Genomic DNA, 19,741 nt, shown 5'->3' with positions numbered 1-19,741 from the left:
GGCCCTCGCATGGCCAGTTGGGCCGCTCTTCTGCAGTCTCCTTACTCCGCGTGTGCACGGGCGGTGTGTACAAAGTGGGAGAGGTGCGGGCTCTCTGGGGCCCAGCAGATTTCCATTCCTGCTTTGCGCTTCCCAGGTGACGACTCAAGGCAGCTTCCTCCCCGCTGCCTCATGCCTAGGGTTGGAGGAGTCGGTGTACCTAGAGCACACAGCCAGTGCTAAAGCTTTTAGGGAGGACTTTGGTGTGCTCAGAAGAATGTGCCTTGACCCCACCAAAGACGATGGGGTCGTACATTCCGGCGTCCCTGGGTTTTCCTCTTTTAACATCATCACATCCCATCATTCAGAAGGGCTCCTCCAGGCCTTCTCTGGAGCACATCATCCCCTGTCCAGGGAAAAAAGCAGCTTTCCTGCAAACCTCCACTGCTAGACTCCTCACCGGGCTCCCTGCTTCATTCCCCTTTCCTCTCCACACCTTCTCTGACTGCCGGGCGCCAACGGGGAGCCTGACCGTGCTGCTGCTCCCTTGCTGGAGCCCTCCGCCCTCTCCTCCTTCAAAGGCGACTTCCGCGCTCTGTGTTGAGGCCTGGGAGCCCCACAGTCAAGCCCCGGGCAGCATCTCGCCTGAGCGCCAGGTTCGCCTCGCCTCCTCTTGGCTGTGTGGCTCTCTGGGCTTCATGCAGCCCGGCCCGCCGCACACTTCTCGGGCCCTGGTCTGCCCTTCTCTCTCCCTTCTCGCCCACACCTAGTATTGCTTGTTCTTTATCCTCCGGGTTTTCAGTGGAGAGTCACCTTTTGAGAAAGGCCCTCCCTGACCTCCCATCGGAATAGACTTCTCTCTGCTTTCCTACGCTATTCTCTTCCATCCTTCCTCTGGGACACTCATTCCTGCCGTCAGTTACGCCATCGTGCACTGTACCCCGGGGCTGATGGGGAGACTGGGACCAGTACTCAACACTTTATTCGTGGCACCTTAAGACACAGATGGAAACCTAGTAAAAACGCTAGCACTTTCATCCATGGTACATGGCTCAGCCGTGTGCAACGTGCTGCCATAAATATGGCACTTTACCTTGAGAAGGAAGACCCAAGGCTTGTTGTGGAGGTGGGAGTTGGAGGCGGATGGGAGGAGGAGTCTGAACTCGAGGAGAGGGGACTCACGATGAGTGTGGGTGGCTGAGGCTCTGCAGCTCCTGGGAGCTGGGAACCTGCAGGAATTCAAGGTGTGCTTGGAGCGCGCTGGCGTTTTCCTGGGCCCTGCTCAGCCGGGTGCACATCTTCGTGTTCGCCCAGTGTTTCTCACAGATGACATCGCACATAAGCAAAACAAAATTTGCCTTATGCTCCTTATGCTCAAATTGCTCCTAGTATATCAATCACGTTGGAACAAACTCGCATTTTCAAAACAAGCGTTACAGCAAAACTGACTGTATCTATTATATTGAATCATTTCATCTCTCTCCCCTGCAAGCATAGACTCCGGTCAGAGCGGACACTCTGCTAGCTTTCCACCTTCTGTAGAATAGTGCCCGGCATGAGGGGAGGGTGGCGGGGTGCTGGCAGTGACCTGTCCAGTGGACAAATGTCAGTGTTGGTTAAATGAACTCAAAACAGGAGTTATGTTTAGTCACTGATCATGTCACTTTTACTTAAAACTTTAGAAGTTACCTGTGTTCACAAACCAGTTCTTTTCTTTTTCTTAAAAAAAAAAAAAAATGTTGCAAAATATCTTAGGCTGTCAAAGGATCTATCCAGACATTCCTGGCAGGCAAGTTAGTGTAATTATTCATCTGGTTGGGTCATGGTAACTGTTATGAACGTACACTTTTTATGCCTTTTCTAACACTAGCCCTGAGAAGAGTCAGGATTTTGTATATCCTTCAACAGTGGTGGAATAATGAAGATAATGAAAGCGAAATTTCTATTTTGTGGAGAAGCAATCTTCTCCACAAAATAAGCCTGACCTGTTAAAAAAACACCATCTTTTAGGGAAGGAAACCCAAAGTCAAGCAGAGACAAACAGTTTAAGAGAAATACGATCTCGCATTGCCTTGGCTATTGACAATAATGATTCTGAGTTTGGTTTAACCCTAAACCTAGGGGCACACTCTAGTGGAACAAACATATTGGTAATAATGACAGTGACTTTTTTTGAAATATTTTTACCAAAACAAAGATTCCATCAAAAATGTTACTTGAACTCTCCAAGACAGAGGAGAAAAGGTAAAACAGGCTGAAGATAACTTGGCAAAGAGATTTAGAGATGATAATTTTTCATTGTATCTATCATCAGTTGAAATTTTAAAATCTCTGGACTTTTTCAGTTTGGAGATAGAAGACAAAAAACCAAAAGGAAGGAAGGGACGGATAGATGGATGCAGAAAAGAGGAAAGAAAAAGGCTAAGAGAGAGAAAGAAGAAAGGAAAGGAATGAGGGAAGAAATTATACGTAAATTTGGTATTATAACTTATCATGGAATGACAGTGACAGACTTTTTTCTTTTGGTTTTTAAAAAAGCTGAATATGTTTTCCAAAGTGCTTCCATTTAGAAAGCCCATTTAGAAAGTGTTATTTTAATTATACTAGTTGGATTACTAGAGCATTTATCTCTGATAGCTTTTCGTGGATTTGAGGAACAGAAAACCTACAGGATGATAAGATAATATGTTATGATCTTAGGATAGTGTGACTGTTTTCTGGTCTTTAAATTGGTGATTGTAGTAGGGTGGTTGCTTTGACTGGCACAGTTGACATGGCCCTGACACAAACTCCACTAAGGCAATGCTTTGATGTCTCTAGAGTTAGCAGGCTTATAAGGAGAACTCTCTACTTTTAAAATAAAAAGAAGGATAATATTCAAAAACGAACAAAAGTATCTATTCACAAATTTAGGAAGAGATGGCTTGGGTTGTGTAAGACATCAAGAGTAACATTCCTTTATAAAACTAACAATTTTGTTTTAGCATTAGTTTTTTTTTTTTTTAATATAAAGAACCAAAATTTGTCTCCCTAGTTTTTCTCATTTGCTTGCATTTTTTTTTTTTTTAAATACAAGACTGCCTTTTCTAATTATGAGAGTGGTAAAAACTCATTTAGAAAGTAGAAAAAACCTGGAAATAAAACCAATAATACCATTGCACAGAATCAAAGTGCTAAACATTTTGATAGTTCATTGCAATCTTTTTATGTATTCGTATTTTTGACATAGTTGGATACACTATATATACCAGTGCATTTCTTATTTTAAAATTTTTAAAAATTTATTTAAAATTGTATAATATAAATTCTATCATGGCATTAAACATGTTTTATAAAAGTAATTTTCAATGACTGTCTGATATTTTGTCCTATTTTTTGTAACCAGTCCCTTCTCATTGGATGGACGTTTCTACTATCTATCGTTTTCCTGTGATGAAGGAGGCAATCAATGTCTGTGTGTATGTGCATCTTTGTTTGCATTTGGATTTCCTTCTTCATAATCAAGTCCCAGGCATGGAATGACTGGGGTCAGAGGGTGTGATGAAGTAGGAGGCCTGTAAGCTACAGAAGAGGTGCTGACATTTGTGAGGGCCCTTCCCTAGGATGCGGCAAGAGAGTGAGAGGTTTTCCTTATTCTCAAACCAAGTTCAGAAATCTCCACTGCAGCACCCTGACAGGGGTCCCTCGACTCTACTGCAATTCTGTCAGCTGTTCTCTCTTTTACTTCCCTCACTGAAATCCATGCAAATAGTGATTACATGATGGCTTTATTGCATGCATGAACTGGAAAAGTCTTTTTTTTTTTTTAATTTGTTTTCTGTGAAGTTAAGTGAGAGGGCTCTGGGATAGTAGGAGGCATGGCAGAGTGGGCAGCAGGTGGAATGGGAGACCCAGGAATCCAAGCTAGGATATCCTTTTTTTTTTTTTTTTTTTTTTTTTTTTGAGTCAGAGTCTCACTGTTGCCCAGGCTGGAGTGCAGTGGTGCGATCTTGGTTCACTGCAACTTCCACCTCACGTGTTCAAGCGATTCTCCTGCTTCAGCCTCCCAGATAGCTGGGATTACAGGCTCTTGCCATCATGCCCAGCTAATTTTTGTTTTTTTTAGTAGAGGTGGGTTTTCACCATGTTGGCCAGGCTGATCGTGAACTTCTGACCTCAGGTGATCAGCCTGCCTTGGCCTCCCAAAGTGCTGGATCAAGCTGTGATCTCTTATGTGTGCTTTGTCGTTTCAACTCTCATGCTTAGCGTCCCTTCCTAGGGAGTTCCATGGGATACCATAGGGTGGATTAACAGTTGGGGATGCATTTCTTAGCCATGACAAGAGTTCCTGAGGGAACCAGCTCATCCCTGCCAGCTTCAACATACATTTACATTCTGTATTTCTAGTTCAATCTTGTCAATCAGAACCTTAGATGTCAATTATTCTAGAAACTGAAAAATTTCTGAGTCTCACGTTTCTATCTTAAGATGGGTAGAGGGTTGTTGGACACATTAAATGAAATAATTTGTGTGAAAGTACTAGTCAATATAAGGTACTACTATTAGTAATGTTAGTATGTTTCTCTTGAAATGAATTAACCGCACTGTAATTAACAGCACTGTAAGTGCTGCCGATTTCTTTCATGTCCTCCAACAGTACCCGGTGTTGGTACTGATGCCATACTGTGCTCACAGCACTGAAGATATCCAAAGTGGCACATGGCATAGTTCCACTTTTAAGGGGCCCAGTGATGGTGATAGATACACATACACATACACACACCCCTGTGCACACACATAAAGCCAAAATGCATGGTAGAAATGGATGAGTGTTATAAGAGGGAAATGAATGTATAAAAGTAAAGTGAAAGCAATTAGAATGACACTTGGGAAAAGGCAGCCGAGACACCTCTACCCAAAAGTGATACTTAAATTAGCCATTGAAGATTTTGGACAGGCTGTTAGGAGGGCAGGGGGGTGTGTGGCATTGTAGATTGGAGAGAGAGTTGAATTAAGGTGTGTAGCAATGAAAGAGAATGGCTGAATCAGGGAATATGGAGTAGCCTGGAGCGTGTTTGTGAGAGAGTGTGTGTTTGTATGAGTGTGTATTTGTGTGTGAAATGGGAGTGTGTGAGAAATTGTGTGTGTGTGTGTGTGGAGAGGATGAGTGAAGTGGGGAAGGAGGAAAGAACAAAGTGGGGGGACTTGGTAGGAGGGAAAGCGGAGAAGAGTTTGGAGCTGGATTGTGGGGTGCTCCCTGACTGCTTTGTTCCTGAGATTTGCCTGTAAATTATCTACTAAAATAGGAGAATAATAGAAGTGACATCCAGCAGGCACTTAGAGATTATGCTGCTATCATCAGACCTTCTCTTTGCTTTGATTTCTGTAAAAAGGTTACCATGATGGGACAGTAATTGCCAGGGGATAGAAATAGGTTGTAATTTTGGCTATACTGCATGTTTGCATGTTCAACATTATTCTCCCATTTATGTTTCCAAAATCTCAACTCTGATTTAGAGTCTTGCTGTATGGCAAGGATGGAATGTATGAAGTATATCCTGAGTATGGTATAGAGGTGCATTTCTTTTGGAAATCGTGTTTAAAAGTTAAAAGTCCTATAATCCCAGCACTTTGGAAGGCCTAGCTTGAGCCCAGGAGTTTGAGATCGGCCTGGGCAACATAGACCTCCTTTCCAAAACAAAGCAAAACTAAAACAAGCTGTGTGAGGTGGTGCGGGCTCATAGTCCCAGCTACTCAGGAGGCTGAGGCAGGAGGATCCCATGAGCCAGGAGTTTGAGGCTGCAGTAAGCCATGATTGTGCCACCGCACTCCAGCCTGGGTGACAAACTGAGATCCTATCTTTTAAAAATAAATAAAAATGGGGCCACGCACGGTGGCTCACACCTGTTATCCCAGCACTTTGGGAGGCCAAGGCAGACGGATCACGAGGTCAGTAGTTAGAGACCACCCTGACCAACATGGTGAAACCCTGTCTCTACTAAAAATACAAAAATTAGCTGGCATGGTGGTGCATGCCTGTAATGCCAGCTACTCAGGAGGCTGAGGCAGGAGAATTGCTTGAACCGGGGAGGCGGAAGTTACAGTGAGTCGAGATTGTGCCACTGCACCCCAGCCCAGGTGATAGAGCAAGACTCCATCTCAAAAATAAATAAATAAATAAGTAATAAAAATAAATTAAAAAATAAATAAAAGTCATCAAGGTGAGGTGGTTTTTCAGATCATTTTATGTGTTCATTATATATTTATCAGGACTCAGGGCTAACTTTGAAAACATTTCTGTTTGTGTATTTTTCTTGGGGAAGGAGCAAGGAAAACAGTTTAGAATAATAGAATTTGTTCTCCTTCTTTAAATGACTAGCAGTAAGCCACACTGAGAACTTGCACTTGCCTGTTTATCTTTCTAATAAAGTTAATTTGAAGGCTGAACCCTGAAACAGAAGTCGCCCTTTGAGTTTACTCTTCTCTTTGAGTTTCAGAACATAAAAGGTTAAGAGCTTGCTTTGAGTTCAGTAGCAGAGAAGTGAGGGAAAGTAGTAGAGAAGAAGAAGAGAAGAAGAAGAAGAAGAGGAGAGGGGAGAGAAGAGAAGGAGAACCCAGGCTTTACAATAGAAAGGTTTACTGGAAAGTGTGTACTTTGTGTTACCAGACAACCCTTGTGACACATTTGCTCTGAGCCTCTTCCTCAGAAGCTGGCTGCTGTCACAGAATGTCCACTTCCCCAGGGAGTGTCCCCTGAGAGCCATCTCTCCTGGCTGTGCTGTACTTTGTCGCCAGGGTCTGAAAATTTATTAGTTTCTCTTTCATGTGGCACTTTCTTGCCCTATATCTTTATATAAAAAAAATTGTAAATGAACTTCCTTGAAGGAGCTTCTCTTCCTTCCTGCTTCTGACTGCTTCACGGTGACTGTACTCCTTGGATTCCTCGCCTTTTCTGTGAAAATCTCTTCTGCTTTCCTTTCCTTTCATCTCTGTTCATCCTCTTCTTTGTGTCCTTTGGACGAGATGTTTTGTGTCTCAGCGATTCCAAGCAAACAAACTGTTCTGCTATACAAAAAGAATAAGAAAAAAAAAAAAAAAAAAAGAAAATGCCTTGAAACACTACAAAGTCAATCACTTGCCTTCAAGATTAAGCTAAAAATGTTTTCTTGAGCTTCATGCTTCATGTCTGAACATCTGAACATCCCACCACTTAACCAGATGATAACAGAGTGTTTTTTATTTTTGCTTCTTCTTTTTTTTTTTTTTCTGCCAGTAAACCATATCTGTACTAAACCAGGGCCACCTTTCAGTGAGAATGAGGCAGGAAGCTGCCCTCTGCCATCCAAACATGCCTCTAGCCCTATTTATTTATGAGAAGCTTTGTACTGGATACAAACTGCTGTAAATGTTATCCAGCTTTACGGGAGACATCACACGGTCCTGGTAATCTGATAGAAGGCTTTAAATGGATAGGCGGCTCTGCCAGGTTTGGATGCCAGGAGGTTTTGGGCTTTGAGAGAAATAAATAACAAACAAACCCCAAATCAGGATCCCTGACTACTATTGAATCACATACCGTTGGAAACATCTTAAGTTTTTCCAGAGAGGGTTTTCTGTAGCCTGTGGCAAATCTGTAACTTAGGTTTTTATTTATTTATCTTTTTAATTTTTTTTAATGCAGCATATAGCCCTTGAAGCTTACTTAGTAAGTTATTATTGTATTCTTTCAAATTTCATGAATTTTGTTCACAAAAAAGCAAGATTAATGAGCATTGTGCATTGTTTGTAATGTGCTTCAAATATAGTGTTTCCAGTTTGGAAGGAAGGCGGGGAAAAATTTGAGAAAATACTCACAGGTTGGCCTCAGATGGGAGAATTCTAGTCCTGATTAACAAGAACACATACTAATAACACTCAGTGTTCAGTATTAATTGATGACATTCCAGGATCTGGTGCAATCTGCCCAGCAGTGTATGATAATTATTAACGCGATGAGTTAACATGTTGTACTTATGAGATGAATCCAAGAATCTTTGCTTTTGGGGGATGGCAAAATATATTATGGCCAGTTTAGAATATTAATAGTATGTACTAAAATAAGTTGTAAGAGCAGCTGTTTTGATAGAAACCAATGAATTTGTAAATATTTTTAAGTAGTTATGAAGTATTTGTTAAGTCTTGGAGATGGACTGTAAAAATTAAAGTTACTCCCTTCAAGGGTTTCTGTCTCATTTGGGAGGCAAAGCTACACAGAAGAAAACAGAGAGAAGCATAAGATGGCGTATGAATCCGCTCCATGCTCCATGGTGCCGACTGTCTTTGTTGGGGAATGACGTCTGGAATCTTCCGAGAAGACGTTATGGAAGGTGAGATGACTCCCCTCACTGGATAGGAGCTATGTATAGGGTTCCAAAAGCATGTGGCCTGTACTGGTTCTTAGTCCGCAGGTAGCTGGGCCATGCCTCTCCTTTTCCACCCTACAGAAGAACTTCCTTCAATTGCTAAATACAGGGAACTTGTGGCGAGAATGAAAGTTAGGTAGCAGTGAGTTCCACGTTCCTTCATCAGGCCACCACAATACTGACCATATTTATAATCTTCTTCTCTTAACACTTTCTGTATTTGCAGTTAGGAGAAAATACCAGAAGGAGAGACTGTTGTTGAGAGGGGCCCTGCCCGTGAGCATTCACGGAACTCTAACGCTCCACCCCTGGGGCACAGCCTGAACTTTCCCTCCTGACACCCAGTACAGCTTCCGTTGCAAGGATTCATTCATTCATCGTCAATAGGTATTGACTGAATGCTGATTCTCTCCTGAACCATCAATCCCCCAAAAACCATGATGTTAGGGTCTAAAGGTAAAGCAGGGAATAAGATCAATTGCCAGGCCTCTAGGAGGAGATTAATACTTTTTTTAAATGAATGAATTTAGGCATCGGCATTTCCATAATTGTTAGATTCTTCTGGATGACACTGGATAGTATATCATATGGGAAGATATTTCTAACTATGAGATTGGAATTTGCCTCTAATGTTTTACACAAAGATAGAAGAATATATAGGGAGTGCTAGGGAGAGGAGACAGATGTGTTCTTTCTCTGTGGATCAATGCAACATTGTGCAGTGCGCCTTTGAACAACATGGAGATTAGTGGTGCCCGCCTCCCACGCAGTTGAAAATTCCTCGTATACTTTCCACTCCCCCCAAACTTAACTACGAATAGTAGTAGTTGACTAGAAGCCTTACTGATAACATAAACAATTGATTAACACATATTTTCATGTGCATTACATACTGTATTTTTACAATAATAGTTAGCTGGAAAAAGAAAATATTAAGAAAAAATAAGGAATGGAAAATGCGTTTATAGTTCTGTACTGTATGTATGAATATCATAAATTTATGTCATCTGTTTGCAAGATGATTCGTCTGAAATGGCAGGCAATTGCAGACCTCAATTTACTGTCCATGTCAAACAAATCAATGATTTCTTGTAATGTCATGACTTTTCTCTGCTTCTTGGGAGCTCCTGCAGGATCCCTAGTGATACTTTGTGTGGGTCCCATGGTGTTACTCAAGGTTTATGGTATTGCACTAAACACGATGAAAAAGATTCGGGAACTATGAGAGATCGCTTTTTACCATGAAATGCAATTTACTGGAGAGAAGAGCTGCTCACTTGGAGATGATGAATGTCACATGGCATTTTGAGCAGATACTAGCAACACTTGGGCTCACCACAATCACAACAGGAGGTGGCTACAAAATTATTATGGTAGTACAGTGTGTTCTAAAGTTAATCTTATACAGTTATGATTTTAATACTTCATTTTTCTATTTGTTTACATTTCTCTCAACTGTGAATGATGCCATGTATAGTCTGTAAGTGTATGTGTGAGTTTTGATAAACTTTAACTTTTTTAATATATTCGTGTGTATTTTATGGTAGTAAATGATACGATAGACTAGTATCTACATATATTAATATTTTATGTATTTGTGACATACCTTTTTCTATTCTTTTCAATATTTATAGGCTACAAAATCCATCTGCATTTTTTTTTGAAGTTTTGGAAATGTCCCCAAAATTTTGTAATATATTCGTTGAAAAAAATGTGCGTATGTGGATCTTTGGAGTTCAAACTATGTTGTTCAAGGGACAACTATACTTCATGGTGCACAGGAAATAGTTACCTATGAGCTTGGATCTATCTTAGCCTTAGAAATAGATTGTACTGGCTGGGCGTGGTGGCTCATGCCTGTAATCCTAGCACTTTGGAAGGCTGAGTCAGGTGGATCACTTGAGGTCAGGAGTTTGAGACCAGCCTGGCCAACATGATGAAACCCCGCCTCTACAAAAAATACAAAAATTAGCCGGGCATAACTGCGCACACCTGTAATCCCAACTATTTGGAGTGCTGAGGCAGGAGAATCGCTTGAACCTGGGAGGTGGAGGTTGCAGTGGTTGAGATCGAGCCACTGCACTTCAGCCTGGGTGACAGAGCAAGACCCTGTCTCAAAAAAAAAAAAAAAAAAAAAATTTTATTATTACTTTAAAGGAGATGTGTAGATAGCATTATTTGATGTGGCAACATTTGATCTTTAGTAAAATTTCGAATGAGGTACAATATATGGAATACAACAATTACGACACAATCAAAAGCATGATGAGGGACACAGAATCATTGCTTGCAGCAGCTCGTAATGACTCCGTGGTTCTTACTCGTATCACATAGATCTGTTTTGTTTATCATTACAATGTTTGATGCAATCAAGAAAATGAGGTAGGAATTCTAGCACATTCAATATTTGAGTGATATTCTCTCATTGAAAAACAAATGGGAGAATAACATTTTAGTTCTCCAAGTACTCAGTCTTTATTATCTCTAAAAGTATTCAGATTAAGTAATTAACAGATAAGTTATGGCACAAAGGGAAATCAGTCAGAGGTGAAGTTTCACACTCCCCAATGTGTGAAAAACTTATGCTTGGGTAGCATATATATATACAGGATTTATTATATCTTAATTAAATGTACACCTGAAGATCTGCTTCTCTTTTTCACATGACTGCCTGCCCTCTTGGCTTAGGAAAATGACACAACACTTTGAGAACATTAAAACATGTGATTTTCAGTGCACATGCACGTTACTTTGTGGTTCAGCACAGACATTTTTGTAAGAAAGGATGCCCTTTTTAGCAATAAATAGCTCGTTGCTCTTTTTATAAAAAAATTGTAATTATTGTAGATACCTTATAGTTGTATATACTTCTGGGGTACATGTGATATTTTGATAGAGACATACAGTAGGCAATGGTCAATCAGGGTAACTGGAGCATCCATTACTTTAAACACGTATAATTTCTTTGTATTAGGAACATTCTAATTCACTCTTCTAGTTGTTTTAAAATATATGATAAATTATTGTTGACTCTAGTCACCCTGCTGTGCTACCAAATACTAAGTTTTGTTTAATCTATTGAGCTGTATTTTATATGCTCATTAACCATCCTCTCTCTATTCCCACTACCCTTCCCTGCCTCCGATAATCACCACTGTATTCTTTATCTCCATGAGTTCCCAAACAAATTTTTATCTCCCACGAATAAGTGAGTACGTATGAAATCTGTCTTTGTGTTTCCAAATTATTGTCTTTCTATTCCAAAATTATAATGCCCTCTGGTTCCATCCATGTTGCTGCAAATGACAGAATCTCATTCTTTTTTATGACTGGATAATATTCCATTGTGTATATATGTACCACATTTTCTTTATCGATTCATACACTGATAAAGAGTTTGCTTCCTAGTCTTTGCCATTGTGAATAGTGCTGCAATAAACAGGGGAGTACAGATATCTGTTAGAAATACTGATTTCCTTTCTCTTGGGTATACATCCAGTAGTGGGATTGCTGGGTCATATCATAGTTCTATTTGCAGTGTTTGAAGAACTTCCACACTGTTCTCCATAGTGGTTGTACTAATTTACATTCCCACCAACAGTGTATAAGGGTTCTCCTTTCTCTTCATCCTTGCCAGCATTTTTTATTGCCTGTCTTTTGAATAAAAGTCATTTTAACTGGGTGAGTTGACATTTCAGTGTAGTTTTAATTTGCATTTCTCTGATGATTAGTGATGCTGAGCAGTTTTTCATTGCTCTTTCTAAGGTTGAACTCCCCTCATGAACCACAACATGAAATGTTATCCTTTCACTATATCTTGGAGCTGTTTCTTCCCATCATTTGGCCCATGTCAACTTATAGAACAGTAACTAAATATCCCGATTTATCAGTTACCACATAGATCTAGAGTTGTGAGGTTGTGTTGCACTAAATCAGATATAGGTAGAAGCATAAACACCAGAAAAGAACAAAGCTAGTTGTCCTGTGCGTTCTTTATTGAATCTTACTTGAATGGGTATGGTCAGCATTTAGGTTATGTAATTTTTTTTTTTCTAGGTTGAAATATTTTAACCATGTTGTATATAGCAATACATTGTGGCCTACATCACCAATGTTTTCTGTGTACTAATAGAGGTTCAAAAATACATTTGGCTATGGTTATGGTGCTCCCTTGATCTACCTTCGAGTGTATGTGGCATCTTTCTTAAGTACATGTATTGTCATAAGAGGACATCAGTGTTAACCCTAGACAGATCGCTAGTTAAGATACATGGTTTCACATTTAATTAATTGGGAACAGAGTTTAGCTGCATTTTAAGTACTTAATAAGGATGAAAATCCTGGACCCTTAAAGCCCAAATTGACTGAGCTTAGATTTATGAAGGCATTATGAAAGGAAAGGCATTCTTGTATTACCTTAGAATTTGATCATGTAAACTCAGATTCAGCCAGATCAGTGATGGGGCTGCCACCGACTTCCTCATCCTGTCCTCCCTAGAGAACAGGTGTGGCTTAAATGCTCACTGTGTACCGGGCTCTGTTCTAGGTGCTTAGGATGCACAATGAGTGAAGGAGACAAAGACGCTCCCCATAAGGGGCTTGGCGTCTAGTGCAGGGAGACAGACCATCAGTAATAGCAATAATAAATAAGTGAACCACAAGTATTTTAGAAGATGATGAGTACTATAGATGGAAAGAAAGAGTAGGGCAGATAGGGGAAGCCAAGGACCCTGGGGGTGAGTGAGAAGCAATTTGCAGTGTTAAGTAGTCATTGTGGGCTACATAGGGAAGGTGAGGTTTGCACAAAGATTTGAAGGAGGCCACAGAATCAGCTGAGCAGCCTCCTTGGAGAAGAGTGTCTTGGGCAAAGGAAAGAGACAGCACAGAAGCCTCATGGTGGGTAAGCTGGGTGTGTTCAGAAAAGGATCCCGTTGTGTTGAACTGTGTGTGGGTGGAGGAAAGAGAGAAGGTCAGAGAGACGAAACAGCAATGAACTGCACGGTCCCTTAGAGGTCACCGTGAGAGTGTTGGCTTGTACTCTGAGTAGTATGGGGAAACATTGCAGGTTTCGAGCAGATGAATTTTGATTTCTGTGCTGATAATCGGTTGTGGGGGGCAGGTGAGGGCAGAGGCGAGGAGACCTGTAAGGGGCTGTTGCTCTCCAGGTGAGAGATGGTGGCGGCAAAACCTGGGTGATCGTGACAGAGCTAGTCTAGACAGCCAGAATCTAGATGTGTTCTGAAGATAGAGCAAGTACAATTTCCTGAAAGACTGAAGATAGAATGTGAGCGAAGTAGTAGATGCAAGGCTCCATCCTAGCTTTTGACTTGAGTAAGTAGAGGGAAGAAGTTGCCTCTTTTAATATGGGAAAGGCTGCAGGTGGAGCTGGTGAAGAGCTGCAGGGGGGCTGGTGAAGACCTGCGGCTCGGTCTGGGCTTGTTGATTTAATGTGTGTGCTAGACATCCTAGTGAAGATACCAAATAGGCAGTCGATGTGAGTGTGGAGTGCTGGAGAAAGGTCTTGGCTGCAGAAGCACATCTGGAAGTTGTTGGCTTACAGAGAGTGTTTAAATCTGTGCCATCGCCATGGGATTGAGGATAGAGAGGAAAGAGGACCAAAGGGCATTCCACTGGGGCATTCCACGTTTAGGATGAGGCAAGTAGGAGGAACCAGTGAAGGAAATTGAGAAGAAATAATCAGTGACCACGAAGAAAAACAACAGAGTGTGCTTTCCTGAAAGCTGAGAGAAGAGAGACTTAGGAGAAGAGAGTAATAGCTCGGTCAGATGCTGCTTATTGGTTCAGTAAAATAAGGCCTGAGAATAGGTCCTTGGATCCAGCAAGTCAAGGTTTTCTGGGGCCCTGGTAAGGGAAGCTTCATGAGAGGCAAAGGCTAAGGCCGTGGTGTTGAGAGAGGATTTGAGGAAGAAGGAGTTTTCCTGCAAAAGGGAGCAAATAAAAGAGTTGATGGCTTCAGGGAACGTGGAGTCAAGTGAAGATTTTGTTTTGTTTTGTCATTTTGGTTTTAAGATGAGAGAAATAACAGCATGTTTCTGTGCTGTTGGGAATCATGCTGCCCAATTTAAAAATAGGCAGAGAGGGGGGGGGGGGAGAGAGAGAGAGAGAGAGAGAGAGAGAGAGAGAGAGAGAGAGAGAGAGAGAGAGAAAGAGAAAGAGAAAGAAAAAGAAAGAAAGAAAGGAAGGAAGGAAAAGAAAGAAAGAAAGAAAGAGAAAGAAAGAGGATGTTCCTGAGTGAGAGGAGACAGGATCAAGTTGAAGAGGGATTTGTTTGGACTAGGAGTCTGGAGAGTTTGTGTTAACACATGAGGAGGAAAGGTGTGTGGCTTCTGCAGCCTTCAGGTAAGTGCATGAGTGGAGTCTGTGAGTTTCCTGTGGCTGCCATAACAAAGTACCACAGATGTGGTGCATATACACAATGGAATACTATGCAACCATCAAAAGGAATGAGATCCTTTGCAGGCATATGGATGAAGCTGGAAACCAGTATCCTCGGCAAACTATCGCAGGAACAGAAAACCAGACACCGCATGCTCACACTATTAAGTGGGAGCTGAACAGTGAGAACATGGACACAGGGAGGGGAACAACACAAACTGCAGCCTGTTGGTAAGGGGGCGGGTGGGTGGAGAGCGTTGGGGAAAAGAGCTAATGCATACTGGGCTTAATCCCTAGGTGATGGGTTGATCTGTGCAGCAAACCTCCATAGCACACGTTTACATATGTAACAAATCTGTACTCCTGCACATGTACCCTGGAACTTAAAAAATAAAATAAAGAAAAAAATGGAAATTCATTTTCTCATAGATCAGGAGGCCAGAAGTCTGATATCAAGATGCCAGTAGGGCTGCTTCCTTCTGGAGGCTCTGAGGGAGTGTGTTCCTGCCTCTCCCACTTCTGGCGGCTGCCAGCGCTCCTCCGTGTTCCTGGCTTCTAGATGCATCACCCAGTCTCTGCCTCCATTCCACATGATCCTCCTCCTCACGTGCCTCCTTTGTGTCCCTGTATCTTGTTTCCTATTCTAAGGACACCAGTCATACTGGATTTAAGGACCACCCTAATGCAGTAGGACCTTATTTCAACTCCGTTACATCTGCAAAGACCCTATTTCCAAATAAGGTCATTATTTATGGGTTTTTGGTAGATGTGGATTTTGGGCACACTCTTCAACCGAGTAGAGAGTCTCTGGAAATTATCTTTGGATTGGCTGAATTTTCTCTAAGTAGAAAGCAAGGCCATCTGCTGAGAGAGAGGCAGGCAAGGAGGTACTAGAGAACTGAGAAACAGAATAACAGCGAGAACTGTTTGCCCTGGAGTGTGAGGAGTGCACGCCCCAGGAGGATGTTGTAATCTGTGACCTGGAGGCCCCACTTGAGATGCGTGCTTCTGAATTTGTGGGAGCTGGGTCAGTGTGGTATTGGGTGCTTCTCCAGCCTTGCTCAGTTACATGGGTGCGGGGATGGAGCAGGCATAGGGCTGGATGCTTCTGCCAAACAAGTACGACATAGCGAGGGAGAGGCAACAGAGTTGGGGGCATATCTAAGAAATGTATTAGAATAACTGACCCTGAAACTTACATTAGGAAAAGAGGAGAGTGAAGACAGGAAGATCATGAAGATCAGTGAAAAAGACAGGTCGTCCGGTGACCTAGGAGGGTTTGGGGTGGGGGTATTGGAGGAGGTGCTAGCAGATAGCACTCAGGGAGTGGGATGCATGAGACTGGCTTGTGTGGAGTCTGCTGGCTTTGAGTCTGGGAAGGAGCTCCTGAGAATGGGCGAATAACAAGATCACTGGAGAGGAGGGCTCAGGAAACCGAGAGGGCAGGGGTGGGAAGCATCACCTGCACATGCACTGACATTACCAAAAATTAATACAGGATGGCGGTGGTCACAGCAATAGAAAGCAGGAGCTAACATCTTCCAGAAATGAGGAGAGATGATTGGGAGTTGATAAGTAATTGTAAGTTGGAGATGGTGTGTGATACCACTTGATTGCGTAAGATTCAACAGTGGGGACTTTGGGGAGGAGGGAGGGCTTATTCTCTGAAAGGGGAAAATGAGGATGTCACCTTCTGTCTCCCAGGCTGATTGAACTGTGTGACCCCTTCCCCTCCTTTCCCAGAAACAAACTCTTATATGACATATGAGGTGTAAGTGGAGCAGCTCTGGCTGAAGGTGGGCAGAGACCTAGGAACTCTGTGCTGACCTCATAACTGAGGCTCCTCTGCAGAACTCCTGGGTACCCCCAGAACATGGCATTCTGCTGAAGGGAGTTTTAAGAATAAGCTGTACAAAACTTTTCATGGTGTTTTAAAAAATCCTTTCAATTTTTTATTTTGAAAAAATGCAGGTATGCACTGTACAATAAACATTTATACTATCCATTACCCAGCTTCATAAGCATAAACATTTTGCTATATAGTTATGTGTCACTTAACAATGGGGATACGATTTGAGAAATGAGTTGTTAGGTGATTTTGTCATTGTGCAAACATCTTAGAGGGTACTTACACAGACCCAGATGGTACAGCCTACTACATACCCAGGCTGTATTGCTCCTAGACTACAACCTGTACATGTACAGCATGCTATTGTAGGCAGTTGGAGCCCAGTGGTAAGTATTTGTGTATCTAAACATATTTAAACATAGAAAAGGTACTGTAAAAATACACTCTAAAAGATTAAAAATGGTCCACCTGCACAGGGCACTTACCAAGAATGGAGGTGCAGGATGGAAGTTGCTCTGGGTGAGCCAGTGAATGAGTGGTGAAGGCCTAACACATTCTTGTGCACTGCTGTAGACTTTATAAACACTGGACACTTAGGCTGTAATAAATGTATAAAAACTTGTTTTCTCTTCCATAGTAAGTTAACTGTAGTTTACTGTAACTTTTTAAATTTATAAACTTTTAACTTTTTTTTTAGCTTTCTGACTCTTTTGTAATAACACTTAGATTACAACACGAATACATTGTACAGCTGAGTAAAAATATTTTTTCTTTACATCTTTATTCTGTAAGCTTTTTACTATTTTTAAAATTTTTACTACTTAAAAAAAATTTTAAAAACTTTTTTGTTAAAAACTAAGACCCAAACCCACACAAAATCCTAGGCCTACAAAGGGTCAGGACCATCAATATCACCATCTTCCACCACCACATCTTGTCTCACTGGAAGGTCTTCAGGGGCAACAACATACGTGGAGCTGTCATCTCTATGACAACAATACCTTCTTCTGTAATCCCTCCTGAAGGACCTGCCTGAGGCTACTATATACTTAACTTTTTTTTTTTAAATAAGTAGAAGGAGTACACTCTAAAATGATGATAAAATTATAGTATAGTAAATACACAAAGCAGAAACATATTTATCATTATTAAGTGTCATGGACTGTATATAACAGTATGTGCTAGACCTTTACAGACTGGCAGTGCAGTAGGGTTGCTTACTCCAGCATCCCCACAGACACGTGAGGCATGCATTGCTCTGTGATGTTAGGATGGTTGTGATGTCACTAGGCGATGGGACTTTTCCAACTCCATTATAGTCTTATGGGATCACCGTGTGTATGCAGTCTGTCATTGACTGGAATGCCATTATGCAGTGCATGATTCCGCTATTGCCTTTTCTTTGGTGGAATGCTGCAAAAGCGTAAAGCTTATCATATCATTTTATCCAATATACTTCAGTTCAATATGCATCTCAAGAAAAGGATATTTTCTTAGATGATCACAATGTCATTGCCATAACTAAAATTAACAATATATATTTTTTAACAGCACCTAGTCTCTTGGTGTCTTTTCAATAATACATCATATGCATGATTTGACACAGTTTTGAGAACATCATTGTCACACATGAAAGCCTATATGGCTTCAGTGAAAGTTTGAAAATTGCTGTCCAATAATAACCAAATGATTGGTTTGCAAACTAGTATATTTTTAGTTACCACTTATTGGCCACTTTCTATATACCAAGAGCTGCTTTCAGAACTTTGATTAGGACTAGCTCATTACATTCATTAAATTCTCTCAATGTTATTATGGAGTAGATGCTACATTATTTGCCTTTGTTTTACCTAGGAAGCTAGGAGTCGAGCAGCATACAGCTCATAGGGCCAGGAGGCGGTGGTGGAGCACAGTGGTTGGCAGCATAGCGCCCAATAGTGAATTGCCCAGGTTCAAGTCTTGTTAAACAATAGGATACTAGTAAAACCACCGTGCAGTATTGTTTTGAGGATTCATGAGTTTATATGCATAGTACCAGGCACATAAGTGTTGCCTAGTGTTGTATTAGGATTTTAGGATTTTAATCCACTTTTATCTGACTCCAGAGCCCAAGCATTACCCTACTATAAAAGCCGCTACATTTTGTAAATTAAGACTTAGAAACATGTTTCTCCTTCTACATAGACTGGATCAGTTGGCTTATTTCAGTACACACATGCAAAAATTAATTGGTGGGGATATACATAGGCAGGGAACTAGGTTTTGTGATCGCCTCTTAGCAACTTCAGAGAGGAAGAAGAGACAATGAGTAAGAGCACCTGAAGGCAAGGGGTGATAATAGAAAGGAGCCCTCATACCTGCAGAGTCAGAAGTGCAAGGAAAGTCCATCAGTCCCAGAGGCAGGCCGTCATGAGGAAGCCTGCTTGATGCTAGCAGTGTGATTATTTCAGTAACATTGAGTATTAACTTCAAAATCTGTACACTTGTAGTTATGTTTTGTTTATGGAATGTCCAGAATGCTTAAACATGCATGTGTAGCTCCTTTAAGACTCCAGAAGGCCTGACCACTGGGCACATCATGGGCCTAGAAAAGTGTTGTAGCTTCCCCCCTCTAAGCAGTTCTAGCTCTTTGCTGCTGAACATGTGCACACACACACACAGTGACACGCATGCACACACACATACACGCACACATGCATGCATGCACACACACACACACATGTGCCTGCCTGATAAACATCCTTATTAAAGAGCAAAGAAATATTCCCATTAGGTGTTTGCATCTTTCATATTAGAGCTTAACCTACTTTGGCCCTTTGTTTACCTTGTCTTGGTTGTCACAGGAAGTTCCTTATTAGAGGCTAGACCCCTCACCTCAACCCTGAATAGCAACGGTCTTTGTCGTCTCTTACAACAATCCCCAGTGCAAAACCAAAGTGGTGCTTCTATTTTGGTTGGGGTTTTATTTACAGTGTAGTTTCCATGGAGCATGAGCTCTCACAGCTAACCTGGTCGCTGTGTGCACATGCGTGTCTGTGAGGAGTGGGTGACCATGCGTTGTGAATGACATCTGAAACCTGCATTGGTCTGACTAGGTGAATATTCTTTGGCAAATACTGCCACATGCTATTCTAGG

The sequence above is a fragment of the Chlorocebus sabaeus genome, chromosome 8, assembly GCF_047675955.1.
Source record: "Chlorocebus sabaeus isolate Y175 chromosome 8, mChlSab1.0.hap1, whole genome shotgun sequence".
NCBI lineage: Eukaryota > Metazoa > Chordata > Mammalia > Primates > Cercopithecidae > Chlorocebus > Chlorocebus sabaeus.
This window is presented reverse-complemented; position numbering follows the sequence as displayed.